Source organism: Mustela erminea, chromosome 5 (genome assembly GCF_009829155.1).
Source record: "Mustela erminea isolate mMusErm1 chromosome 5, mMusErm1.Pri, whole genome shotgun sequence".
Classification (NCBI taxonomy): Eukaryota; Metazoa; Chordata; class Mammalia; order Carnivora; family Mustelidae; genus Mustela; species Mustela erminea.
Window position 1 is genome coordinate 117787861 of NC_045618.1, and position 11543 is coordinate 117799403.

An 11543-nucleotide genomic window follows, 5' to 3' on the forward strand; every position below is an offset into this window, starting at 1 on the left:
GAGACCGCTCATTAACCAACCTCCACAATGGTTCTCTCGGGTCTGCGCTGTGAAGTGGGAGTCCCATCAAGACCAAGAGCCCAGAAAAATTTTACTTTTAGGATTCCAGGATGGCTTTCAACAAGTTTAGACAGAGAATGTGAGCCTTGCTATTAGTGAAAATATTTCAGCCAAAGTCACCCTGCCCCCACTGAAGCCTTTGGAGAACCTATTCTGGAAGGGTAAGAGGAGTTGGGTGGGGTGGATGGAATAAACCAAAGAGGCTGAGAGAGTGCTTGGGAAATGTCACATCCATGCATGCTGACGGATCGGTGCAGTCTAGATTTCCTGATAGAAATTGGTGAAAAGTTGAGAACACAGACCAAGTATTATAGACAACATAGAAAGATCTGGGTTTGAATTCTCACTCTGCTACTAAGACCTTAGGCAAGTTCCTTGAGCCTTGGTTTCCCCATCTCTAATGGAAGTAGCATCGCAAGTGTGAGGACCACAGAATAGATGTGTGTGTGTGTGTGTGTGTGCGCGCACGTGTAGAGAGGGAGAGAGCGACAGCAACTCTCCCAATGGTAACTACTCGATGGATGGTAGCTAATGTGTTATATTAACACCATCCACACCTGGAAGGACGTGGCTATGCTGTGAACCATTCACAACCCGAAACCGCCGTTTTTAGACGTCACTCGCATTCTGCGGCATGGGGCTCAGTATACAATGCACCAGCTAAGAGCGCACATCCAGAAATGGCACAGTAAGTAGCCTGGCAAACCTCCCTCAAAAAGCAATTTAAAAACTGGGTAAAACTGTCAGAATGAACTCTGTCACCCCTCCACCCTCAGATAAGTTAATCTTAGAAAAAATACCTAGTAAGAACAGTGAATAGTCTGTGGCATTTTGGTCTGGGGTTACTCACCTCCCCGCCCTCCCCAACTCGCTCAGCTCAACCTGCTACCCGTGCAGGTTGGTGTGAACACGCTTTCAGAACCGGAAGCGGCCACTCAGAAGGCAGGAAAACACACACACACTTGGTTGTGCACAGAAACAGTAGCTTGACCAAGGGGGAAAAAGATGACTCAAATTGTTAAACTGAGAAATGAAAGACATTTGGTTGGGGTCACTGTTACCAACTTTACAGAAATATAAAGGATTTTTTAATTTTTTTTATTTTTATGTTAGAGAGTGGGTGCGGGCTTGCAAGCAGGGAGAAGCAGAAGGAAAAAGAATCTGAAGCAGGCTCTGCACTGAGTGCGAGCAGGGAGCCTGATGCAGGGCTTGATCCTGTGACCATGAGATCATGACCTGAGCCTCAACCAAGAGCTGGGACACTTAACCAACTGAGCCACCCAGGCACTCCAATTATAAAGGAACATTATGAGTAACTGTATACCAATAAATTGAGTAACTTAGATAAGATGGACAGATTCCTGAAAGTCACAAACTACTGAAGTTAACTCGAGAAGAAACAGGCAGAAATCGGAGCAGACCAGTAACCAAAAACTTCCCAACAAAAGTCCAGTACCAGATGGCCTCACCGGTGAATTCTACCAAATATTTAAAGAATAATTAATACCAATGATCAAGTTCTTCCACAGATCAGAAGAGGAAGGATCACTTCCCCCTTCATGTTATAAGACCAGCACTGCCTGGATACCAAAGTCAGGCAAGGACACCACAAGAAAAGAAAATGACAAGCTAATATCCCTAATGGGCCTACAGACACAAAAATCATCAACAAAAAACATTATCAAACCAAATTCAACAATAATCAGAAGGATCATACACCATGATCACTTGGGATTTATTCCAGATGTGTAGATATGTTTCAACATCCACAAATCAATCAATGTGATACATCAATTAAGCGAAAGATAAAAATCATGGGATCATCTCCATGGATGCAGAAACAGCACTTGACAAAATTCATCTAATGATGATTAAAACTCTCAGAAAAACAGGTATATACAGAGAGAAGACACCCCAACATAATAAACCCCCTGGGTAACAAGCCCTCAGGTAACATTGTGCTCAATGGTGAAAAGCTAAAAGGTTTTCCTCTAAGATCAGGGACAAGACAAGGATGCTCGCTCTTGCCACTGATGTTCAGTAGAGTGCTGGGAGTTCTGGCCGAAAACACTAGGCATAAAGAAAAATAGAAGACATCAGTTAGAAAGGAAATAAAATTGTCAGTGTTTGCAGAGGGACAGGACATTACAGAGAGGAAACTAAAGGCTCCACTGCAAGTTTTGTTAGAAGCCGTAAGTAAATTCAGTAAAGATTCAGGATACAAAATCAACATATAAAATTCGGTTGCATTTCTACACACTAATGACAAACTCAGAGAAGTGAGGGCTCAGAACCAAGGTGTCTTTGGTCTCTTCCAAAGACACACTGAACTCTACAGCTCCAGACAGAGCCACCACTTCTGGGAGGACCTAAGACCAGCAGAACAGACCACACCCAACAAAAAAAAAGACAAGAAAAAGTCACCGACAGGATGGAGGGGTGGAGATGTGGTTTGGTCAGGACCTACAACCCCACAAAGATAGAGGTTCTTCCTGAAGAACAAGAGATCAGGGCTCCACGGCTTGGAGACCTGTCCTGGGAAGATGAGCCCCCACAGCACCCGGCTTTGCAAACGTTGGCGGTTTCATGCCCGGGAAGAGCTGCGGGAAACCAAGGCTGGACCCCCACATCTCTCTCACTCTGAGCCCCAGCACAGACACAGCAGTGTGGAAAGTGCCTGGGTTATGTGTGAAGGAAATCCACTCACTACCTTAGGGCATTGCCGGAGGGGCAGGGATTCACTAGAATGTTTCCTGGTAATGTAAGAACAGGTGGGCACCCTTTTTTGGGGGGGGGGGGGAACAGGGGGGCAGGACACTTACCTTCCTCCTGGAAGCCCAGTACCAGCAGGAATGTCTGCAGTTACTCTGCTGACTCTGCTCGCCCCTCCCCAGGGTTCCCCTGAGAACGTGCTCTGCCAACTCTCCGGATAGGCCTGGAGCCCCTCGCAAGTGGCTCTCTGCCCCATCTCATGGGGTGGGTGGGCTCAGCCAGCACTGGAGCCCTCCAAAAGACCCCGAACCCACACAGCAACATGCCTGCAACAGTGGTGGCCAGGCCACTCAGGCAGGCAAGCCAAGGCCAAGCTTGCACCTGACACACCCAAGCAAGACGAGCTGCTGTGGGACCTCACAGGTAATCCCTCTGCAGGACGGCCCCACGCGCCAGTGAGCCTGCACCAACAGCGACCCAGCCGTGACAGCAGGGAGCTTGCAGCCCACACAGGGGACACTCTGAGGGCACCTGGCTCAGGGGACCAGGGAGGTCAGTGCTCCTGGGCCCCAAAGGACACCTTCTGCATAAAGCCACTCCTTCAATAAGTGGGGGAAATAACTGACCGACTCCACAAATCATACTGAGAAGTGGGCAAAATGAGTGCAAGGAATATGTTCAAAATGAAAGAACAAGACAAAACCTCAGGAAAGGAAACAGATAAGCAATCGACCTCATAAAGAGTTAAAACAGCCATAAGGATACTCAATAAACTTCATGAAGAACACATGAACACAGTGAGAACTTCAACTAACAGAAAATATAAAAGGGAACCAACCAGAGCTGAAAAATATATTAACAAATAAAAAAAAATACACCAGATAGGATCAACAGCAGAAAAAAGGATACAGAACAGATCAGTGATCCTGAAGACAGGGTAGGGAGAATCATCCCGGCTGAACAGTGAAAAGAACATTAAAAAAAGAGGATAGGTTAAGGAACCTCTAAGACAACATCAAGCATCCTAACAATCACATTATAGAGGTCCCAGAAAAAGAGGAGAGTAAGGGGCAAAAAACTCATTTGAAGAAATAATAGCTGGGAACTTCCCTAAGCTGGGGAAAAAAGAACATCAGACCCAGGAAACACAGACCCAAACAAGATAAGCCCAAAGAGGTCCACACCAAAACAGGTAATAATCAAAATGTCAAAAATTAAAGATAAAAGAATCTTAAAAGCAGTAAGAGAAAAAGTAACTAGATATATACAAGGGAAACCACCCATAAAGCTATAAACTGATTTTTTTTTTTTAGTAGAAACTTTGCAGAAGGGAGTAGTATGATATATTCAAAGGGGGAAAACCAATAGGCAAGCATCCTCTACCTGGCAAGGTTATCATTCAGAATTAAAGAAGAGGGGCATCTGGGTGGCTCACTGGGTTAAGCCTCTGCCTTCGGCTCAGGTCATGATCTCAGGGTCCTGGATTGAGCCCCACATCAGGCTCTCTGCAAAGCAGGGAGCCTGCTTCCCCCCTTTCTGCCTGCATCTCTGCCTACTTGTGATCTCTGTCTGTCAAATAAATAAAGAAATATCTTTTAAAAAATAAAAAAAGAATTAAAGAAGAAATAAGAGAAAAATTAAAGAAGTTCATCACTACTAAGTCACTAGTAAGCCAACCTTACAAGTAATATTAAAGGGACTTCTTTCAATGGAAAAGAAAAGGCCATAATAGAAGAAAATTATAAAAGGAAAAAAGATCTCACAAAGGCACACACGAAGGTAAGAGATCAATCACTTAGAAAGCTGGTATAAAGTTTAAGAAGACAAAAGTAATAAAAGCAATTACATCTACAAAAATTAGGTAAGGATCCGCGCAATAAAAATGGGCACTATGACAACACACACATAAAACATGGAGGGGAGAGGAAGACAAATGTAGTACTTCCAGAACGTGCTCGAATGTAAGTGACCATCAACTTAAAATAAATGGCTATATACGCAGGATGTTCTCTATGTACCTCATGGTAACCACAAACCAAGAAACTCAGATATACACAAAAAACAGATAAAGGAATCCAAGCTTAATGCTAAGGAAAGTCATTAAATCATAAATAAGCAAGAAAAGAAGGAACAGAGAAGCATGGGAAAAACAGCCTGGAAATAATAAAATGTCAACCCATAATATATACCTATTAATAATTACTTTAAAAGTGACCGAATGGGGGCACCTGGGTGGCTCAGTGGGTTAAGCCTCTGCCTTCGGCTCAGGTCATGATCCCAGGGTCCTGGGATCGAGCCCCACATCGGGCTTTCTGCTCTGCAGGTAGCCTGCTTCCTCCTCTCTCTCTGCCTGCCTCTCTGCCTACTTGTGATCTCTGTCAGATAAATAAAGAAAAAATATTTAAAAAAAAAAAAAAAAGTGACCGAATGGATAAAACACAAAAATCAGGACCCATCTACATACTGCCTACAAGAGACTCCCTTCAGACCTAAAGACAAATACCGATTGAAAGCAAAGGGATGGAGAAAGATATTCTGCACAAATGGAAATGGGGGGGGGCAGGGAAGAAAGGCAGGTTAGCAATACTTAAATCAGAAAAAAAAGACTTTAAAATAAAGACCACACCAAGAGACAATAAGGTCATTCTGTAATGATAAAGGGATCTATCCAGCAATAACATAGTAATTATAAAAATGTCTGCACCCAACATAGGAGCAAACCTGAATATACATATACTTAAATATATAAATGTATATACATAAATATATAAAGCAAACATTCATACAAACATAATAAGGGAAACTGACAATAACGCAGTAATAGTAGGCGACTATCCATTTGTATCAATGGATAAAACATCCAACAGAAAAATCAATAAGGAAACAGTGGCTTTGAATGACACCTTAGGCTAAATGGACTTAACAGGTATTTACAGAACATCACATCCAAAAAACAGCAGAATATATACTGATTCAAGCGCACATGGAAAACTCTTCAGGATAGATCATATGGCAGGCCATGTAACAAGTCTCAATAAATGTAAGAAGACTGAAATTATATCAAGCATCATTTCTGACCATGACAGCATGAAATCAGAAACCAGTTCAAGGAAAAAACTGGGAAAGCACAAACTCGTGAGGCTAAACAACATCCTATTAAACAACCCATGGGTCAATGAAGAAAACAAAGATGAAATAAAACAATACCTTCACACAAATGAAAATGGAAACACAGTTGTCCAAAATCTATGAGGTGCAGCAAAAACACTTTAGAAGGAAGTTTACAGTGATATAGACCCACCTTAAGGAGAAAGAAAAGTCTCAAACAATCTAACCTGATACTTAAGAACTCCAAAAAGAAGAATAAACAAAGTCCTGAGGCTCAGTCAAGCATCTTCCTGCCTTCAGCTCAGTCCATGATCCCAGGGGGTCCTGGGATCTGGCGTGTTGAGTTTCCTGCTCAGTGGGGAGTCTGCTTTTTCCTCTCCCTCTGCCCTCCATTCCCTGGCTTATGCCCTCTCTCTCTCTCTCTCTCCCTCTCAAATGAATAAAATCTTAAAAAAAAAAAAGAATAAGCAAAGTCCAAACTTAATGGAAGGAAATAATACAGAGCAGAGTGAAAATAAAAGAAATAAAGACTAAGAAAAAATAGAAATTATCAGTGAAACTAAGAGCTAGTTCTTTGAAAATAAAAGCATTTAGGCAAAGTCATCAAGAAAAATAAGGACTCAAAATCAGAAATTAAACATAAGTTACAACTAATACCCCAGAAACAAAGGACAAGAGACCACTAGAAACTATTATATGCCAAAAAATGGGATTACCTTTAAAAAATGGATAAATTTATAGAAACATACAACCTTCCAGGACTGAAATGAGAAGAAATGAGCTGGGATGCCTCGACTGCTCAGTTAAACAACTGCTTTCGGCTCAGGTCATGATCCCAGGGTCCTGGGATTGACTCCCACATCAGGCTCCTTGCTCAACAGGGAGCCTTGCTTCTCCCTCTGCCTGCCATTTGCTCTGCTTGTGCAATCTCTGTCTCTCTGACAAATAAATAAAAAAACCCAAAATAATGAAAAATTAATATGCAGAAATCTGTTTCATTTCTACACACTAATAAACTACCCAAAGAGAAATTAAGAGAATACCATTCACAACTGCATCAAAACAAAAAACAAATCAAACAAATCTAGGAATAAATTTAGTGAAGGTGAAAGACCTGTAGTCTGAAAACTATAAGGTATTAATGAAAGAAACTGATGAGAACACAAATTAATGGAAGACATAGCATGCTCATGGATTGGGACAATTAATATTGTTAAAATGTCTACACTACCCAAAGCAATCTAAAAGATTCAATGTAATCTCCATCAAATAATCATTGCAGAAATGCAAATTGAAACCTCAATGAGATACCAACTCACACCTGTCAGAATGGCCAGTATCAAAAAAGACAAATAACAAGGGTTGGAAAAGACAGGGAGAAAAGAGAACCCATATTGTTGGTGGGAATGCAAAATGGCACCTTCATGATGAAAAACAGTATGGAGGCTCCTTAAAACATTAAACCCAGAACTAGCATATGAACTAACAGTTCCACTACTGAGTATTACCCAAAAAAGACAATAGCACTAATTCAAAAAGATGCATGCACCCCTATGCTTATAGCAGCATTATTTACAATAGCCAAAATATGGAAGCAACTTAAGGGTACTTTCATCAATAGATGAATAAAAGAGATAGGGTACAGTGTGTGTGTGTGTGTGTGTGTGTGTGTGTGTGTGTGTGTACACACAAGGAGACACATATTTACAAACACACAATGATATACTGTAATGGTAATATACCTAGCCTTAAAAAGAATGAAATCTCCCATTTGCAGTAACATGGATTGACCCAGAGGGTATTATGCTAAGTGAAATAAGTCTGAGAAATACAAATTACGCAAAAAAGTACGATTTTATATATATGTGGAACAAAAGAGCTAACACCACACTCAATCTAAGATCAGGAACAAGAAAAAGATGCCAACATTTTTTTTTTTTTAAGATTTTATTTATTTATTTTTATTTGAGAAAAAGAAAGCAAGTGAGTGCAGGGGGAGGAGCAGAGAGAGAGAGAGGGACAAGAAGACTGCACCGAGTGTTCAATCTCAGGACCCTGAGATCATGACCTGAGCCGAAATCAAGGGTTGGATGCCTCCATGTGCTCCAAGGATGCCAGCTATTACCACTTTTATTCAATATAATACTGGAAGTGTTAGCAGTCAGACAAGAAATAAAAGAACCAAATAGGTAAGGAGGTAGTAAAACTGTCACTATTTGCAGAGGATATTGTACTATATATAGAAAACCCTAAAGACTCCACCAAAAAAACTACTGAAACTAATAAATTCAGTAAATTTGCAGGATACAAAATATAAGAAATCAGTTGCATTTTTACATACTAATAATGAAGTAGCAGGAAAAAAAGAAGATAATTATATTTAAAATTGTACTAAAAAGAATAAAATGCCTAGGAATAAATTTAACAAGGATATGAAAGACCTTTATTCTCAGAACTATAAAACGCTGATGAAGGAAACTGAAGAGAACAAATGGAAAGATATACAATGTTCATGGATTTGAAAAATTAATAATTTCAAAATGTCTTTTATACCCAATGGAATCCAAAGAACCAATGCATTCCCTATCAAAATACCAAGAGTATTTTTAAAATTTACTTTAAGAGAGAGAGAGATGAAGAGCGAAGGGGAACACAATAAGGGGGTAGGGACAGAGGGAAAAGGAGAGGCAGACTCCCTGCTGAGCAGCGAGCCCAATGCAGGACTCGATCCCAGGACCCTGGGATCATGACCTGAGCCAAAGGCAGATGCTTAACTGACTAAGTCACCAAGGCACCCTACCAAGAGTATTTTTCACAGAATTAAAACAAATACTAAAATTTGTATGGAATCACAAAAGACGCTAGTAACCAAAGCAATCTTAAGTAAAAAGTGTGAAGCTGGAGGTATCACAAATCCAGTTTCATGATACATTTCAAAGCTACAGTAATCAAAACAGCATGATATGGGCATAAATAGACACAAAGACTGATGGAACAGGATAGCATCCAAAAATAAACCAACACTAATCTGCTCAATTAAGATATCGCATATGAGGAGAAAAGTCAGCCCCTTCAATAAATAATGTTGGGAAAACTGGACAACTACATGCAAAGTAATGAAACAGGACCACTCTCTTACACCTTATATAAAAATAAACTCAAAATGGATTAAAGACCTAAATATGAGAATTGAAACCATAAAACTCATTTTTCCTTCAAATTTTTATTTAAATTCTAGTTAGTCAACACACAGTGTAGTATTGGTTTCAGAAGAATTCAGTGATTCATGATTTATATACAATACCTAGGACTCATCCTAACAAGTGCCCTCCTCATTACCCATCATCCATCTAGCCCATCCCCCACTCATCTCCCTCCATCAACCCATGGTTTGTTCACTATCATCAAGTCTCTGATGGTTGAAGAGTTAAGATGGCGGAGGAGGGGGCACCCAGGTGGCTCAGTGGGTTGAAGCCTCTGCCTTCAGCTCAGGTTGTGATTCCCAGGGTCCTGGAATTGAGCCCCGCGTCAGGCTCTTTGCTCCACAGGGAGCCTGCTTCCCTCTCTATCTGCCTGCCTCTCTGCCTACATGTGATCTCTGTCAAATAAATAAATAAAATCTTTAAAAAAAAAAAAGATGGCTGAGGAGTAGAGGGACCCTAAGCTTGTCTCATCTCTTGAACACAGCTAGATAGTTATCAAATCATTCTAACCCCCAAGAAATCAATCAGAGGTGAGAGAACAAAAACTGCAAGTCTACAAGTAGACAAGCGACCACTTTTTGGAAGGTAGGAAGTACAGAATTGGTCTTGAGAGAGAGCGAGCAAGCAGTGGATAAGGCAGTGGGGAGAAGCAGGGTGAACAAAAACAGGGTTGTGACAGAAACCAGGGACACAAGAGTGATTGACCTTCTGTGAGAGGGCTCACTAAAGAGTGTATGTTTTGGGGGGAAATTTCAGCTCCTCAGCTAGAGAGCAGGGCACTGCCATATTCATCCCACTCATTAGCACTGCAAGCCTTCAAAGAATAAAACATCACTACCTGGTGGAGGCCAGAGCTGCTTATATAGGGTCCTGCCTCCCTGTGCACTGGAGGCGCTGTTCCACTAGGGCAAATCCACCAGAGAATCCCTGCAGTACACCCCTTTCCCAGAAGACCAGCAAATAACTTGCTCACACAAAGTCTACTAATCATAGAGTGCTACAAAGCTATAGCACTAGGGAAATAGTATCTAGCTTTTCATTGTACTTTTATTCATTTATTATTCTTTTTTATTTATTTTTTTACTTTTTTCAATTCTTACAATATTTCATTTAAAACATTTTTATTTTTGGTGAGGATGTGGAGAAAGGGGAACCCTCTTATACTGGTGGTGGGAATGGAAGCTGGTACAACCACTCTGGAAAACAGTATGGAGGTTCCTCCAAAATTAAAAATAGAACTATGCTACAACCCAGCAATTGTACTACTAGGTATTTACCCAAAGGAAACAAACAGTAATCCGAAGGGGTACCTGCACCCCAATGTTTATAGTAGCAATATCCACAGTAGCCAAACTATGAAAGAGCCCAGATGGCCACTGACAGATGGCCATACAATGGAATGTTACTCAGTCATCAGAGAAATAAAGTTTTTCCATTTACAATGACATGGATGAAACTAGAGGATATTATGCTAAGCGAAATAAGTCAAGCAGAGAAAGATAATTATATATTTCACTCATATGTGGAACTTAAAAAAAAACAAGACAGAAGATCATAGGAGAAGGGAGGGGAGAAAGAAAAGACAAAATCAGAGAGGGAGACAAACTGTAAGAGACAAACTGAGGAAACAAACTGTGGGCTGCTGGAGGGGAGATGGGTGGGAGGATGTGTGGTAACTGGGGATGGGCATTAAGGAGGGCACTTGATGGAATGAGCACTGGGTTGTATGCAACTGACTGAACTTTATATATGAAACCAATAATACATTATTTGTTAATTGAGTTTAAAAAGAGGAAAAATTATTTTTATACATATTCTTTATATATATTTATTTCTTTATTTTCACTTCATTTTATTTTATGTTTTTCTTTTGGGATATAGATTCTTTTAACAAGCAGACCAAAACACACCCAGGATCTAGTTTTTTGGGTTTGTTTGCTTGTTTTGTTTTGTTTTCCTATTTCTTCCTTTCTTCTCTGGACAAAATGACAAGATGGAGAAATTTACCCCAAAAGAAAAAACAGGAGGTAGAACTCACAGCCAGGAATTTAATCAATACAGACAGAAAATATCTGAACTAGAATTTAAAACGATTATAAGGATACTAGCTGGGCTTGAAAAAAAAGCTTAGGAGACACTAGAGAATGCTTTATTGCAGAGATAAAAGAACTAAAATCTAGTCAGGTCAAAATTAAAAATGCTACAACTGAGATGCAATCCCAAATGGAGCCCATAAAAACAAGGATGGATGAAGCAGAGGAGTGAGTCAGTGATATTGAAGATAAAATTATTTAAAATTACGAATCTGTAAAGAAGAGGGAAAGAAAAGTAATGGACCATGAAGGTAGACTTAGGGAACTCAGTGACTTATTAAAATATTCTAACATTCATATCATAGGAGTCCCAGAAGATGTAAAGAGAAAAAAGGGGACAGAAGTCTTATTTGAACAAATTACAGCT